The sequence below is a fragment of the Panthera onca genome, chromosome B2, assembly GCF_046562875.1.
Source record: "Panthera onca isolate mPanOnc1 chromosome B2, mPanOnc1 haplotype 2, whole genome shotgun sequence".
Lineage (NCBI taxonomy): Eukaryota > Metazoa > Chordata > Mammalia > Carnivora > Felidae > Panthera > Panthera onca.
The window spans coordinates 32,771,237-32,786,678 of record NC_138343.1 but is presented as its reverse complement, the minus strand read 5'-3'; the positions used below and the strand labels follow the sequence as shown (position 1 = coordinate 32,786,678).

The 15,442-nt window shown below is 45.1% G+C and overlaps 1 long non-coding RNA gene across 3 annotated transcripts in view; it reads left to right on the top strand.

Moving 5' to 3' along the window:
- LOC132666953 (uncharacterized) overlaps nucleotides 1-12,021 on the top strand; it is a 55,506-nt gene extending 43,485 nt beyond the window's left edge. For all 3 annotated transcript variants that reach the window (XR_013555595.2, XR_009604918.3, XR_013555594.2), the window contains one exon: nucleotides 10,602-12,021. This is a non-coding gene — a long non-coding RNA (uncharacterized LOC132666953). The remainder of the gene's footprint in view (nucleotides 1-10,601) is intronic.
- Nucleotides 12,022-15,442: the final 3,421 nt, after the last annotated feature.

Sequence of the window (15,442 nt, the reverse complement as noted above, 5' to 3'; positions counted from 1 at the left end):
GGGTGGGAACCCTGGGGATGCTGGGGACTACCACAGTGTGTGTGGTGGGGGGAGTGGTAGTCAGAGAAACTGGGACTCCAGGCAGGGATGGAAATAGTGACCTCTCCCTGCCATCATCCCTGCTCTGACTAGCATCACTACAGGATCATAGTACTCTTTGTTTTGCTTTTAATCACAAATTTTGAAATATTTGAAACATATGGAAAAATACAGAAAATGATGTAACAAATATCTATACTCTAACAAGGTTATTTGTTTGAAATATTTTGACTTATTTTGTATAATATGTATATATTTTAATTAAAACATTTTTAATGTTTATTTGAGAGAGAGAGAGAGAGAGAGAGAGAGAGAGAGAGAACGAGAGAACATGAGCAGGGGGGAGGCAGAGAGAAGGAGAGACAGAATTCCAAGCAGGCTCTGCACCATCAGTTCAGAGCCTGATGCAGGGCTCGAATTCACAAACTGTGAGATCATGACCTGAGCTGAGATCAAAATTCAGACACTTAACCAACTGCACCACCCAGGTGCCCATATATATATAAAAGTCATGGAAAAAAACTGAAGCCCACCCTTGACCTCCTTTCTCCTTTCTCTGAAGTATTCTTTCCTTCCCAAACATGCTTGACAACTTACCAAATAAGTATATATCTGCAAACAATGTTGCTTTGCGTTAGAAAATTCTGCATGAATGACATCATCACATTGCATATCATTTTGCCAGTTGCTTTATCTCAACATGATGCTTCTGAGATCTATCAGTGCCGACTCGAACCCACTCCTTGTAATCTGTGTGTCCTTTATTTTCTGACGGCCACAATTTATCTACCTTCCTGCTAAGGATAGTTGCTCGCAGGAGTTCATGATTTTAATCTATGCCGCAGAGAACCTTCTTGAACATGACTCCCTGGACACACAACACAGAGTTTCTCTGCGGTTGTCATCTGGAGGTAAAAATTTGCGGTCGTGATGTTTATACATCTTCAGCTTTACTAAGAATCATCAAACTATTCTCCAAAGTGGTAGCACGAATTTACGCTCCCACCACCAACTACAATTGCTGTCTCTTCACGTGCTCTGCGAGGTGTATCAGTCTTTGCCAGCCTGTTGGGTGCAAACTGGTATTTTCTTCTTGTTCGAATTTGCATTTCCTTCGTCACTAGTTAGACTGAACAACTTTTCACGTGGACTGGCCATTGGTAGTTTCTTTCTTTGCAAGGCCTGTTTAGATCTTTGGCCTATCTTTCTTTTGGGCTATTTATCGTTTTCTTACTGGCGTGTAGGTGTCCTGGATATCTTTTGTTGGTTACGCTGATTGCAGACATTGTTACAGCCCTCCGGTCATCTGATCCTGGACAGGGACTGAGGATCAGTGCTGGGATGGATTAGTGATGTCTGCCACAGGTGTGGGAGGGGAAGCCCCAAGGGCTTTGGGTTAAGGCAACAATGTGGAGGCCAGGTTATTAGAGAAGGGCCATTGAGGAAACTCCATCACAAGCAGAAGGCTCAGTAATGAGGCCAGAGCAGGTCTAGGCAAGTCAAGCCAGCAGGTGAGGCCCAGGTCACCAAGGCAAACCTCTAAATCTTTCTGAGAGACCTCTGAGAAGCCCATGGCTAGAATTTCTCTAGCCCCTTAGAACTTCTCTCATTGAGTTGAATTGGATACATGTATCCTTCACTAAGGGAGACTGCGGGAAAGTGTCACAACAGATATATTGCTGTATTTGTGGAAGGGAGATTGTTGAGGATGCTTTTTTTTTAAAAAAAATTTCTTTTTAACATTTATTCATTTTTGAGATTGAGAGAGGCAGAGAATGAGCAGGGGAGGGGCAGAGAGAGACACACAAAATCTGAAGCAGTCTCCAGGCTCAGCACAGAGCCTGACACGGGGCTTGAACTCACAGACCATGAGATCATGACCTTAGCTGAAGTCGGACGCCCAAGTGACTAAGCTACCCAGGTGCCCCGAGGATGCTTTTATTACATCACATGATGTTATCTCAAAGAGGACCAGGGAAGAAATCTCTCTCCCATGTTAGTACAGGAATGGCCAGCTTTCTTCTGAATAACCGTGTTGTATTTATGTTTTGTATCTGATGATGTTATTACTTCCCTTTTTGCTATGGCCACCAGGAAACTCACAGCCCAATCCAGAGACCCATGGAGTAACAGGGTACAAGATTAAGGCCACTTTACCTCAATTTTGCCTCTTATTTGATGCAACAAGTCTTGTTTTGCATGTGTTTTGTTTTTTTTTTTTTGTTTTTGTTTTTTTTTTTGGTTAATTAGAATCCTTTTGAGATGAGATGGGGTAAAAATAATACCCCCCTCACTCTGCTACTGCTGTATTGTCTTGGGGTAGAACAAGGCCAGGGACTTGGAATGGGGGCTGGAGCTGAGAAGAGGTGATGGGTGAGCTGCTGAGTAGTCCCAGAGAGAGAGAGGAGACAGGCCATTACACAGCAGTGGGAGCTGTTTCTAAAACACCTGGGCCTGAGCGGTGTCACATTTCTGTATTTTTCAAAATAAACTTAAAATTGGCTTGGAGCCACTCCCTACCTGGCTGGCAGAACAACTGGCAGGGGCTATTATTGAGTCTCTATCCCTATTATATCAGCTCATGTGAGAATCTGGAGTTTCCCTGGTCCTTGTCCTTGTCCCTGTTGCCGTGGGGCCTGGTTCTTGACCACATTAGGCACTGCTCCTCTGAGAGGGTCTTGACCACAGAGCCTGTGGCCGCTGTTTGCAATGCCCTGTCCTGTCCTGCTCTTGAGTTCCACGACATGCACGCCTTTGTTCTGGACAAAGTATGTTTGTATATTGAACCGTCTTGGAAGATGGAGATACTATCTCTCTTCAGAGCAGAGGGCAGGTTTATTTACTGTCCCATATTGTCTCCTTCCAGGGCAAAGGTTGGGCAGATTTGCTTGTAGTTCCTTATAAAAGACTTGAGTTCGCTAAGCCTGGGGCTCCTCAGCTGTGATGCAGACCCACTGTGTGGTGGCACCCACTTGGGCTGCTTCACATCACCCCATGGGACTTGTGGCGCAAGAGGAACAGCGCAAACATGAAACTCACGATGCCCGCTCTGTTTTAAGTAATACAGTCCTTTGTCTCTGACCCACGAGTCTCCTGTCTTCTGCCAGTCTCCATGAAATGGTGGCAGGCTAGCTTGTTAGCTTGCAAGTAGGGCAAAGCCTCAGACTTTTCATAGCCTTTCCCAGGGTCCTAATAAGTACTACCTGTAGTGGCCCCATGACATGCCTTTTGGCTGCTTGAGCATTAAAAATGTTTTAGTTATGGTAAGAGAAATCCATATTACATGAAAATTACCATCTTAGCCTTTCCAGCATCTTTTGACCACATTCCCTAAATCTGGAGAGGCCTGCCTGCTCAAGGAAGAAAGCAGAACCATGAGTCTTTCTCCCAACTAGAGCTCAGCCTCCGCCAATCAGATGCTTGTGAGGGGCTGTGAATGGCAAAAGGGTGGTAGGTGGGCAGGAGGGAGGCAGGCACCTTTCTTTTCTTTTTAATATTTATTTATTTTGAGAGGGTGGGGAGAGCAGGGGAGGGGCAGAGAGAAAGAAAGAGAGAGAACCCCAAGTAGGCTCCATGCGGTCAGCACAGAGCCTGACGTGGGACTCAAACTCATGAACCTCCACATCATGACCTGAGCTGAAATCAAGAGTCAGACGCTTAACTGACTAAGCCATCCAGGTGCTCCCTGGAAGTCCCTTTCTTGGTGAGGACAGTGGTGAGCTGGACTCTGGCTCTCAGGGATGTGGTTGTAAGTGGCTGAGGTTCTGATGCTCAGCCCCAGGGTCAGTGGAGTGACCTTGGGCACCTCACCTGAGCTGGTCTGGACTCTCCCTCTCAGCATTCCCCCCATGTTCCACAGCTGTCCACACTTCCTTCATCCTTTCATTTCCGCTCTTGGGCAGGGTGGCTTCCTATTTGGAAGCCAATAAACAATGGCTTCCTCATTGTATATTTGTGACTTCTCTTTCTCTTGGTCAATCTCACCAAAGGTTTGCCAATCTAATAGGTCTTTTCACAGAACAATTTTGACCTCATGGATTTTCTCTCTCTTGCATTGTTTTCTGTCTATTAATTTCTGCTCTTATTTTTGTCATTTCCTGACTGCTGCTGTTTTTGAATTTATGTGGCTGTTCTCTCTGTAACTTGGACAGTTAATGTGTTATTTTCAGCCTTTCTTCTTTTTCAAGCTTTCAATGTGTTATGTTTTCCTCTTCTCATTGTTTTCACTGTATCCCCCAAGTTTTGATTAGTTTTCATCGTTTATTGTAAAATATTTAAAATTTACTGTTAATTATTTGACACATATGTTATTCTTGAGTATTGTTTTTCAAAATCTTTTATCATGGAAAACAAATACATAAAAGAGAAGAGAATATATAATGAACCCCTAGGTACCTACAGCCAGGTCCAATTGTGAACATATGGCCATTCTATTTTCATCTATAGTCCCATGTGCTCTCCCAACTCAGACCTCGTTTATTTTGAGAGTGTGTTTTAAATGTATGGAAAATTTTTATTTACTTTTTTGGTTAATGAGTAATGATGTAATTAGATTGTGGTCAGAGACTACAGTCTTCATGATACTGAATTATTAATGTTTCTTGAGACTTGTTCTATGATTACCATGTGGTCATTTTGTGTGAATATTCTATGTATTCTTGAGTGTATCTATTTCATGTGCAGGCTGGTATACATGTCCATTAGATCAAGTTTGTTAATTCTGTCATTCAAATCTTCTATACCCTTGCTGGATTTTTTGTCTTCTTGATTTGTTAATGATTGAAAAAGGTCTATGAAGTGTTCTGTCATGATAGTGGATTCTTTATTTCTCTTATGGTTCTGTCCATTTTTTTGCCCCATATATTTGAAAGCTAATTAGATGTTTAGAGTTGTTATATCTTTGAACCAATTTGACTTTTATCATTATGTAATGATTTTCTGGATCTCTGATAATGTATTTTATCTTAAAAGTGATCTTGTCTGATATTAATAAAATTACGCTAAGTTTTTTGTGGGGGGATGTTAATGTTTGCTTGCTATATTTTTTTTCATCCTTTTACTTTCAAACTTTCTTTGTCTTATGCCTTATAGGTGTCTTTTGTGAACAATATATAGCAGGATTTTAAAAAATCCATCTGTAGATTAACAGAATGTGTTGTTGAGCAATATATTAATGTCCTTCTTGAATAATGCAACCCTTTGACGCTGGTTATCCTCTCCTGCCTGACCTAATTTTATTCTGTACTTCAGGTCTGTCCTTTTTGGTTGGCCCCCTCAAACTCTACCTTATTGTTATTTTCTAAGGTAGGGTTTGTTTGATTTCCCCCCACGTGTTCCTCATTTGATTTGCTCACTGTTTCCTCATGCATTTCAGCCTCCTTTTCTGGGATCATTTTCCTTCCTCCTGAAGTACATCCCTTAGTGTAGGTCTGATGGTATGCACTCTGGTTTGGTTTTGTTTGGAACTTTTGAACAATTATAAAATATAACCCATGTATAGAAAGGTGCACAAGACAACAATAGAATAATTATAAAATTAACACTAGACCCCCAATATGTTCCTTTTTAAATCATGCCTCAGTAACTATCCTTTTATGTTAATCATACCCTTGCTTTTCCTTATAGTTCCACCGATATATAATCTGATATAACAGAGGTTAGTTTTTGCCTACTTCGGACTTTATGCAGGTGGAACCATACTGCACATGTTCTTGTGTATTTCTTTCTCTCAGCATATGAGAACTGTATATGAGTATACAGTTCTAGGTTGTTGCATGTAGGTACAACCCACTCATTTTTATTGTCATATTGTATTTTACCATATAATTTTTTAAATGTTTATTTATTTTTGAGAGAGAGAGACAGTGCAAGCAGGAGAGGGGCAGAGAGACAGGGAGACAGAATTCAAAGGAAGCTCCAGGCTCTGAGATGTCAGCACAGAGCCTGATGTGGGGCTTGAACTCGTGAACCGTGAGATCATGACCTGAGCCGAAACCACAAGTCAGATGCCTAACCAACTGAGCCACCCAGGCACTCTGGAATGTGTACTTTCTTAGTGGATTTATGTTGTTCATCACTTCTGGAGACTGCACAGTCATTATCTTTTTAAATATTTCATTTCCTCCTTTTCTCTTTTCCTTCTTTCTGAGATTCTGATAAATATATGTTATATTTTCTTACTCTGTCCTCCATGTCTCTTAAAATCTCTTTTAAACTCTTCATTTTCTTGCCTCTCTGTGTGTGCTGTTTACCAGGTGATTTCTTTGGTTATAGCTTCAGCTCACTAATTCTCTCTTCAACTGTCTCTAATATCTTTTCAGTAAGGTTTTTGATTCCAACCTTTATATTGTTCATTTCTTTTTTTTTTTTTTTTTTTTTTTTATTTTTGAGAGAGAGAGGGAGAAAGAGTGGGGGAGGAGCAGAGAGGGAGACAGAGGACCTGAATCGGGCTCTGCACTGACAGCAGAGAGCCCAACACGGGGCTTGAACTCCTGAACTGTGAGATCGTGACCTGAGCTGAAGTCAGATACCTAACTACTGAACCACTTAGGCACCCCTATTGTTCATTTCTTGAAGTTCCATCTTAAAACCCATCTGTTCTTTCCTAGTTGTTTTTGTCGAGTGGCTTCTTTGTGACTGCATGTTTCATTTCATAAATGTATGTTTTATATATTTTTATCTGAAAATCCTTTGATCTTCAGTCTTTAGGGATCTAAACCTGGAATTCGTTGTTTTTTGCTGACTCACAGACACAGTAACTTGCCTCCTCGTGTGCCTGCGATCTTTGTGAGCTCATTGTTGGTTTCAAATTGGTAGGAATCCTGTAGGTCTCGGTCGAGGATTAGGGATGCAGTCCTGCAGACGGCATTTGCTTTTCCTCTTCTGCTGGTACCAGGAAGCGCCATGATCTGGGGTTACTTCCTCTTGCCTTGAATGAGGGACTCCAACACTCCCCTTCCCTGTTTTGGGCTTGGACCAAGCCTCAGTTTCCCAGTAACAGGAGGAAATTTATCTGGCTGCCTGCTGCCCCAGCCCTGGCCAGCCCCCGGTCCCTTGTCCCAGAGGGGGTGTGCTTAGGGACATCCCCTATCTCTTGTCAGATCAGTTACATTTCAAATAAATATGTTTTTCAGAGTTCAGCTGTTCTCAGCCATGATGCTATAATGCCAGAAGCAGAAGATTCCTTATAGTCTCTAACAATTTCCTTTTTATGTAAACCACCCTGTATGGGTTCTGTTGCCTGCACTAAAGGCCACATATTAGGAGTGCTTTTCCCCTGGTATAAAGTGGTCATCTACCTTTTTGTCCACAAGAAGAGCAGCCCCCTTTTTTGGAGAACTAGTGGTTTCTCTCCCAGCCCAGTCATATGCCCTGTAATTACAGAACTCGGTCCCTCAGACTACAGGGTGGGTCACATGACCCAAATCGACAGTTAGAGTCCTTCCCCGGGGATTTCTGAATTTGAGTGGAGGCGAAGCTTCTTCCTCTTGGGGGCATCATAAGGGTGTGAGCTCAGTAAGGCTGCAGTCTTATTTCCCACGCGTGGGGATAAAGCCTGCAGAGAGCGAAGCCAAGGTGCTGAGGGACAAAAGAAGATGCAAGAGACAGTGGGAATCATGTTACTCCTGTGCTATCTGTGGTCTGACCATGTAAGCCAACACATCTTCTTGTGCTGCTCAGGTTTTCTGCCTTTTACATTCTAGCCTCTTACGTGGTGAGGTGATAGATGATTATTACTTTGTTTTCTGCCTTCTTGTGTTTTAAAAATGCTTTACCATCTGGGGGCGCCTGGGTGGCTCAGTCCATTAAGCATCCGACTTTGGCTCAGGTCATGATCTCACAGTTGGTGAGTTCGAGCCCCTCATCCCTGGAGCCCGCTTCGGATTCTGTGTCTCCCTCTCTCTGCCCCTCCCCCACTCATGCTCTATCTCTCTCTGTCTCAGAAATAAATAAACATTAAAAAATTTTTTTAAATGGCACAAGAACAGACCCTCAGATCAATGGAATTGAATAGAGAACCCAGAAGTGGACCCATAAACGTATGGGCAACTAATCTTTGACAAAGCAGGAAAGAATATCCAATGGAATAAAGACAATCTTTTCAGCAAGTGGTGCTGGGAAAATTGGACATGAAGCGACATGAAGAATGAACCTGGACCACTTTCTTACACCATACACAAAAAATAAACTCAAAGTAGATGAAAGACCTCAATGTAAGACAGGAAGCCATCCAAATCCTCGAGGAGAAAGCAGGCAAAAACCTCTTTGATCTTGCCCGCAGCAATTTCTTACTCAACATTGTCTCCGGAGGCAAGGGAAGCAAAAGCAAAAATGAACTACTGGGACCTCATCAAAATAAAAAGCTTCTGCACAGCGAAGGAAACAATCAGCAAAACTAAAAGGCAACCGATAGAATGGGAGAAGATATTTGCAAACGACACATCAGATAAAGGGTTAGTATCCAAAATGTATAAACAACTTACCAAACTCAACACCCAAAAAACAAATAATCCAGTGAAGAAATGGGCAAAAGACATGAATAGACTCTTCTCCAAAGAAGACATCCAGATGGCCAACCGACACATGAAAAAATGCTCAACATCACTCATCATCAGGGAAATGCAAATCAAAATCACAATGAGATACCACCTTACACCTGTCAGAATGGCCAACATTAGCAACTCAGGCAACAACAGATGTTGGCGAGGATGCGGAGAAAGAGGATCTCTTTTGCATTGTTGGTGGGAATGCAAGTTGGTGCAGCCACTCTCGAAAACGGTATGGAGGGTCCTCAAAAACTGAAAATAGAACTACCCTACGACCCAGCAATTGCACTACTAGGCATTTATCCAAGGGATACGGGTGTGCTGTTTCGAAGGGACACATGCACCCCCATGTTTATAGCAGCACTATCAACAGTAGCCAAAGTATGGAAAGAGCCCAAATGTCCATCGATGGATGAATGGATAAAGACGATGTGGTATATATATACAATGAAGTATTACTCAGCAATCAAAAAGAATGCAATCTTGCCATTTGCAACTACGTGGATGGAACTGGAGGGTATGATGCTAAGTGAAATCAGTCAGTCAGAGAAAGACAAAAATCATATGACTTCACTCATATGAGGACTTTAAGAGACAAAACAGATGAACATAAGGGAAGGGAAACAAAAATATAAAAACAGGGAGGGGGACAAAACAAAAGAGATTCATAAATATGGAGAACAAACTGAGGGTTACTGGAGGGTTTGTGGGAGGGAGGATGGGCTAAATGGGTAAGGGGCATTGAGGAATCTACTGAAATCATCCCTTCACTATATACTAACTAATTTGGATGTAAATTTTAAAAAATAAAAAAATAAAGTTAAATTACAAAGTTAAAAATAAAATTTAAAAAATTAAAAAAACGCTTTACCATCTAGATATTTTAAAAAAATAAAACAGCTTTATTATTATTATTATTATTATTATTATTATTATTATTGTTATTATTTTAAGTAGGCTTCATGCCCAGCATGCAGCTCAGTGTGGGGCTTGAACTCACGACAGTGAGATCAAGACCTAAGCTGAGACCAAGAGTTGGATGCTTAGTCAACTGAGCCACCCAGGTGCCCCCTAAACAAAGGTATTATTAAAAAAATCCTTGGGGGTGCCTGGGTGGCTCAGTCAGTTGAGCACCAGACTTTGGCTCAGGTCATGATCTCACGGTTCATGGGTTTGAGCCCCACATCGGGGTCTGTGCTGGCAGCTCAGAGCCTGGAGCCTGCTTCGGATTCTGTGTCCCCCTTTCTCTCTGCCCCTCCCCCACTCACACTCTGTCTCTTTCTCTCTCTCTCTCAAAAAGAAATACACATTAAAAAAATTAAAAAAGAAAAACCCTTGCATTCACTTTTTTGGTGAAGCAAATAACCTCACCCTAATTGGTTTTTGTGAAATGAAATCTCCACACATTAGATTCAGCTAAAGCAAGGACCCGTCCAGTGGGCAAGGACTCGCGTGTCCATTCTGTTAATGGTGAGTGGGACACATACCTTCCCCAAGAAAAGCAGCCTGGCCTTGGTGATGCCAAGTGTCTGTGGTGGCCCTGATGATGGGGCAGTGGCTCTGGGGCTCCCCGCCCCTGGTGCCACCCCCTGGGGCCTCTGCCTGTGAGGCCTACACTCTGCCTGGAGTGTAACATTTGAGGGGCTGTCTCAGTCGGCTGGTGTCCTCGGCACCCAGCACTAAACTGGCAAGAATTTTTTTTTCCCCACCCGGCCACCCGAGAAATGTTTTGATGAAGTGAGCTAATCCAGACCTCAGATTCTCAGTCAGGCATCCCATATCCTTCTTTGGTTCTGACACCAACAAGCCGTGTGGTCTCGAGCAAGCCTCAGTTTCCTCTTCTGCAACATGGGCTTCATGCTTGGTCTTCTGCAGGGTTGTAAGGATTAGACAGAGTACAGAGCCAACATGGAATGAATTACGTTGACGGGGGAGGGGGAAGGACTCGATGGCGGGGGCTGACAACCTCGGGATGGGAACAAGGATGCTGAAAGGCACTTTTCCTGTTGCACTTAGGAATCAGAGTTGGGACGAAGGAAGGAGGAAGCATTTGGCTTCACATTCTAGAGAAAGAAGACCCTACTGGGCTGCAGACTCCCCTCCAGGGGCTGTTGGAAAGCGGCTGGACCTCTTCTGCTTCTCCCCAACCACTCTGCCACTCTGCCAGTTACCAGTTACCAGCAGGGACTGTGCAGTCACTGAAACCAGCACCCTAGGGAGGCCCAACTCTGGACACCAGCCACACAGAAAGGAGACGCCGACACCCCAAGGAGGTGATTACGCCAGGGGGGCAGCGAAACACAGAGCCTCTCGTCTCTCCTCTCCCTCTCTTCTCACACAGCCTTCCCCCACCATGAGCGTTTGATTAGCTGTGAGGTGTTTACCTTGTCACTAGATGGAACTGGGAACTGGGTCTTTTTTGTATCTGAAAGTCACCAGAAAGCCACAGGACTTGCCAAGATGGTCGGAATGGGAAGAGGAGGATGAAGGTTGGATTTAGGGGAAAATGGCTACACCCCCACCCTTCACTGAGCTGAGCACCTTGGGAGCCAGTGACCAGAGCAGCTTCCCCGAGGGCACCCATTCTGTGCCCCGAGAGCCCAGCTGTGCAGGGGCCCTCGGTGAGGGGCGACACAGAATCTAAGGGATGAGTGGCTCCCGGAGTGAGGCTCAGCCCTTGTCCTTGCTGGGTACCAAGCGGCAACTGCTGTTGTCATCAGGGAGCTCTCCTAGGCTGGCAACGCCATCCAGGAAGTGCTATCCTGGGGGGCCGCCCTCCCTCCTGCCCTCCTGTTCTCCCTCTCTAGCGTCAGGCCCGGGCCAGAGGGAGCCGACAGCAAAGGTCCTTGGAACCCAGAGGAGCAAATCCCCTGGACTCAGTGAGGAGGTGGGAGGTCCGGGCCAGGGTGGAGACACAAGGTGGTTCTGAGCCCAGACCTGGCTGAGGGCACAAGTTCAGGAGGCAGCAGGGTGGTTTCCTATGCTGCTTTTGTAAGGCCTTGTAACTTAAGCTCCCAGTCTGCAGAGTGAATAAAGGCGGACCTTTTTTCAGAGGTGTGTACACCGGGTGGAAAATGTTCCTGAAGACAACCTTCCTGAGCCCCGGTCTCCTCGGAGAAATGAGTTGTGAGGGATAACGAAGTAGTGCACAGTGCCTGGGACGCTGTAGGTGCTCAATAAATGGCAGGTTTTTATTCTACCTCCTCCCTTCACACCTGCCGCCTTCCTAGCCCCTTGATAGGGAAGGGATAGGCAGAAAGGAGAAACGATAGGCTTGAAATGACCAAAAGGGGTGTGGGAGCGCCCTCTGTTGGTCAATAGTGGAAGGTGGCAGAGGGGGCTGCCCCGACCGCTAGAGAAACGGATCCAAGTCTTCCAAGGGCCCAGCGTGGGGGCCAGCTGAGGTCGGAGCTGTCCCATCCACTGCCCTGAGATCCCTCATGGGGAGGAGAGGGGCAGCTTCTGCCTCTGTAGGGACAGGTATCAGTAGCCACCTGTGCACATTTGCAATGGCAGGGACACCCAGCCCCCAAACCTGACATTCGCACTGTGAGGGTCTCCTGGCTGCGCCAGCGCTCACTGCCGACGTGGGTGGAGGTGAGGGAGGAGGCTCCGCCTGGGCCCGGAATGCCAAGGCGCTTTCCGGTTCTCAGACGGTGGCTTTCCCTCTCCAGCCTGTTTCCTCCCCCACCAGCTAGATGCCCCCCGCCACCTTCGAGATTACAGTGGTTGGCATCAGCCTCCTACTCCATCCACGGCAGCCCAGTGAGAAAGAGACGCTCACTGCCGCCTGATAGCTATTTTTCAGAACAGTTAAGTGACTTGGCCAAGGCCAAGCTTTGTGGTTGTCTCCGATCCAGGGCCCATGCTCCAAGGCCTGCGTTCTTCATGCTGCCTCTCACGGAGAGCCTCCCCTCTGCCCACCACCCACCACCACCCACTGTCCCCCCTGATCTTCTGCCCTGCCCTGCCGAGTACTCCTCCCTGCTGCTCCCTTTGCCTTTGGCCCTCTTGGCTTTGCGAATGGGAAGGAACAGAAGCCCCCTTCTGGTGGTGCACAGAGAAGTCTAGTTAAGGGAAGGGAGGGACAGACACGGCCAGGCCTCAGGAAGGGAGCTCATTTCTTCCTCCCTCTTCCCTATGACACGCGGGAAACATCCCAGTTCCTGAACTGTAGGTCTAGACACACCATGAGAGTCAGTCTCTCTTTCTCTCTTGTCCAAGTTCCTGGGAGAAAACGTCGGGCTGGGTGCGAGCCCACTGCTATGTGTATGTGTTGCGGGGAGGGCAGGGGAGACAGCCCCAGAGTGCTCACCACAACAGACTTCTCCGAGGTCTGGAAGCCTCCTTCGTCTGCCTGGACGGCTCCCACTCACCCTGTAAACTCACCTTCCCTGACTTCACCCTGGGCCCAAGCCTGGCGCTTTTCCTCGGGGCTCCCAGGGTATGCTGCCGCATGGTGGACAATGACTGCTCAGAATCTCAGGGCGCCTGGGTGGCTCAGTCGATTAAGCATCCAACGCTTGATCTCAGCTCAAGTCTTGATCTCAGGGTCGTGAGCTCAAGCCCCACATTGGGCTCTACGCTGGGTGTGGTGCCTACTTAAAAAACAAACAAAAACAAAAACCACACACACACAATCTCCCTGCTCTAGGAACTGTTCTTTAAAAAAAATTTTTTTTTGAGTTTATTTATTTTTGAGAGATAGAGAGAGACAGAGCCTGAGTGGGGGAGGGGCAGAGAGAGAGGGAGACACAGAATCTGAAGCGGGCTCCAGGCTCTAAGCCCAACGTGGGGCTCGAACTCACGAGCCATGAGATCATGATCTGAGCCAAAGTCAGACCCTTAACTGACTAAGCCACCCAGGCGCCCCTTGGGGGCTATGTTTTAAAACTACCACAGAAACTTCATAAATTTAATGCCGATACACTAGTATTACCTAAAACACGGTCTCTATTTGATGTTGTCCCAATAATGCCCTTTGTAACTCTTTTTTTTTTTAAGTTTATTTATTTAGTTTTAGTAATCTCTACACCCAACGTGGGGCTTGAACTCAGGACCCCAAGATCAAGAGTTGCATGCTCTTCTGACTGAGCCAGCCAAGTGTCCCCTTAACTCTTTTAAAAATCCAGGAACCAGTCAAGTTCATGTAGTGCATCTAGTTGTCAGGACTCTGGTATCCTAGGACGCCCCCCAAGCATTTTGTCTTTCACGACAGTGCCATTTTTGAGCTGTCTTGTAGAATATGCTACAGTCCACATTTATCTGGTGGTCTCCTCATGAGCAGATTCGGGTTCAAGTAATCCTGGAAAGAACACTACCTAGATGGTATCGTGCCCTTCCTGCAGCACACCTGGGCCTCATAATGTCAGTTTGTACCTTCTTCCCTGGGAATGCTGAGCTACCTCGCCAGGTAAGGTGGGGCCCACCATTTTCTCCCGGGGAAAGGTACTGTTCCTCTTTTTCTAGGTTTTATTAAGATTTACCCCAGAGATGGCCATTCCACATCTTTTCTAAGTACTTGATATGCCCCTTCGATATGTAGATTATGTTGCGTTATTTCTAGAAAGTTCCTTCTTTTGGGGGCCAGGGATTTCTATTTTGTTTGATATTAGTTCTTTTTGATCATTTTGTTTTTCTTCTTCGGGAACTCCAGTGATGTGTATGTTGTACTCCCTTTGCCTATCTTCTTTAACCATCTTTTTCTCTCTGGCACTTTTTTTTTTTTTTTTTTTTTTTTTTTTTTTTTACTTTTTACTTTGTTACTGATTTTACTTTTGTTTTCTTGGTTCTTTTCATTCCTGGTATGATATGAGTGCCTCTTATTATATTTTCAGTTGACTTTAATTTCTCTTGAAATTTACTTTTCACTTCTGAGAAGATTTTGACTTTTTTTCCCCTTCAATTCCTTTCCTGATTTTTGTTAACTCTTATATCTGCTTCTAATTTTTTGGCCCATTTTTATTTGATGTTCCCAAGTGCCTGATTTAAAGTATTTTTCAGGGGCTCCTGGGTGGCCCACTCGGTTTTATACGTCTGACTTCAGCTCAGGTCATGATCTCACAGTTCGTGAGTTCGAGCCCCGCATCAGGTTCTGTGCTGACAGCTCGGAGCCTGGAGCCTGCTTCAGATTCTGTCTCTTTCTCTCTCTCTCTCTGGCCCTTCCCCACTCGTGCTCTGTCTCTCAAAAAACAAAACAAAACATTAAAGTGTTTTTCATCTCTGCAAATGATTGTTTAAGAATACTTAGTCCAGGGATACCTGGGTGACTCAGTCAGTTAAGCATCTGACTTCACTTAAGCATCTTGATATCATCAGGTCACGATCCCAGGGTTGTGGAATGGAGCCTCGTGTTGGCTCTGTGCTGACTGTAGAGCCTGCTTAGGATTCTCTCACTCTCGCTCTCTCTCTCTTTCTGCCCCTCCACCATTCGCGCTCATGTGCTCTCTTAAAAAAAAAAAAAAAAAAAAAGAATATTCAGTCCAGGTTGGAGTGTTGTGTCAGAGTTTTCCTCCACCCGGTGGCGTTTTTCTGGAGGAAACTTCATCAGCTGAAGTATTTTTCTTTTTTTTTTTTTTAAATTATTGAATGGGCGCCTGGCTGGCTCCATCAATGGAGCGTGTGACTCTCGATCTCAGGGTCAGTGGCGAGTTTGAGCCCCACCTTGGGTGTGAAGATTACTAAAATAAATAAATTTTAAAAAACTTGAAAAAATGATTAAGGTATAGTTGACCCACAACGTTACATCAGTGTCAGGTGTATAACACAGAGATTTGACAGTTCTGTACATTACTCAGTGCTCGCCATGGCTAAGTGGACTTGTCGACCACACATGGCTACAATATTATTGGCTGTAT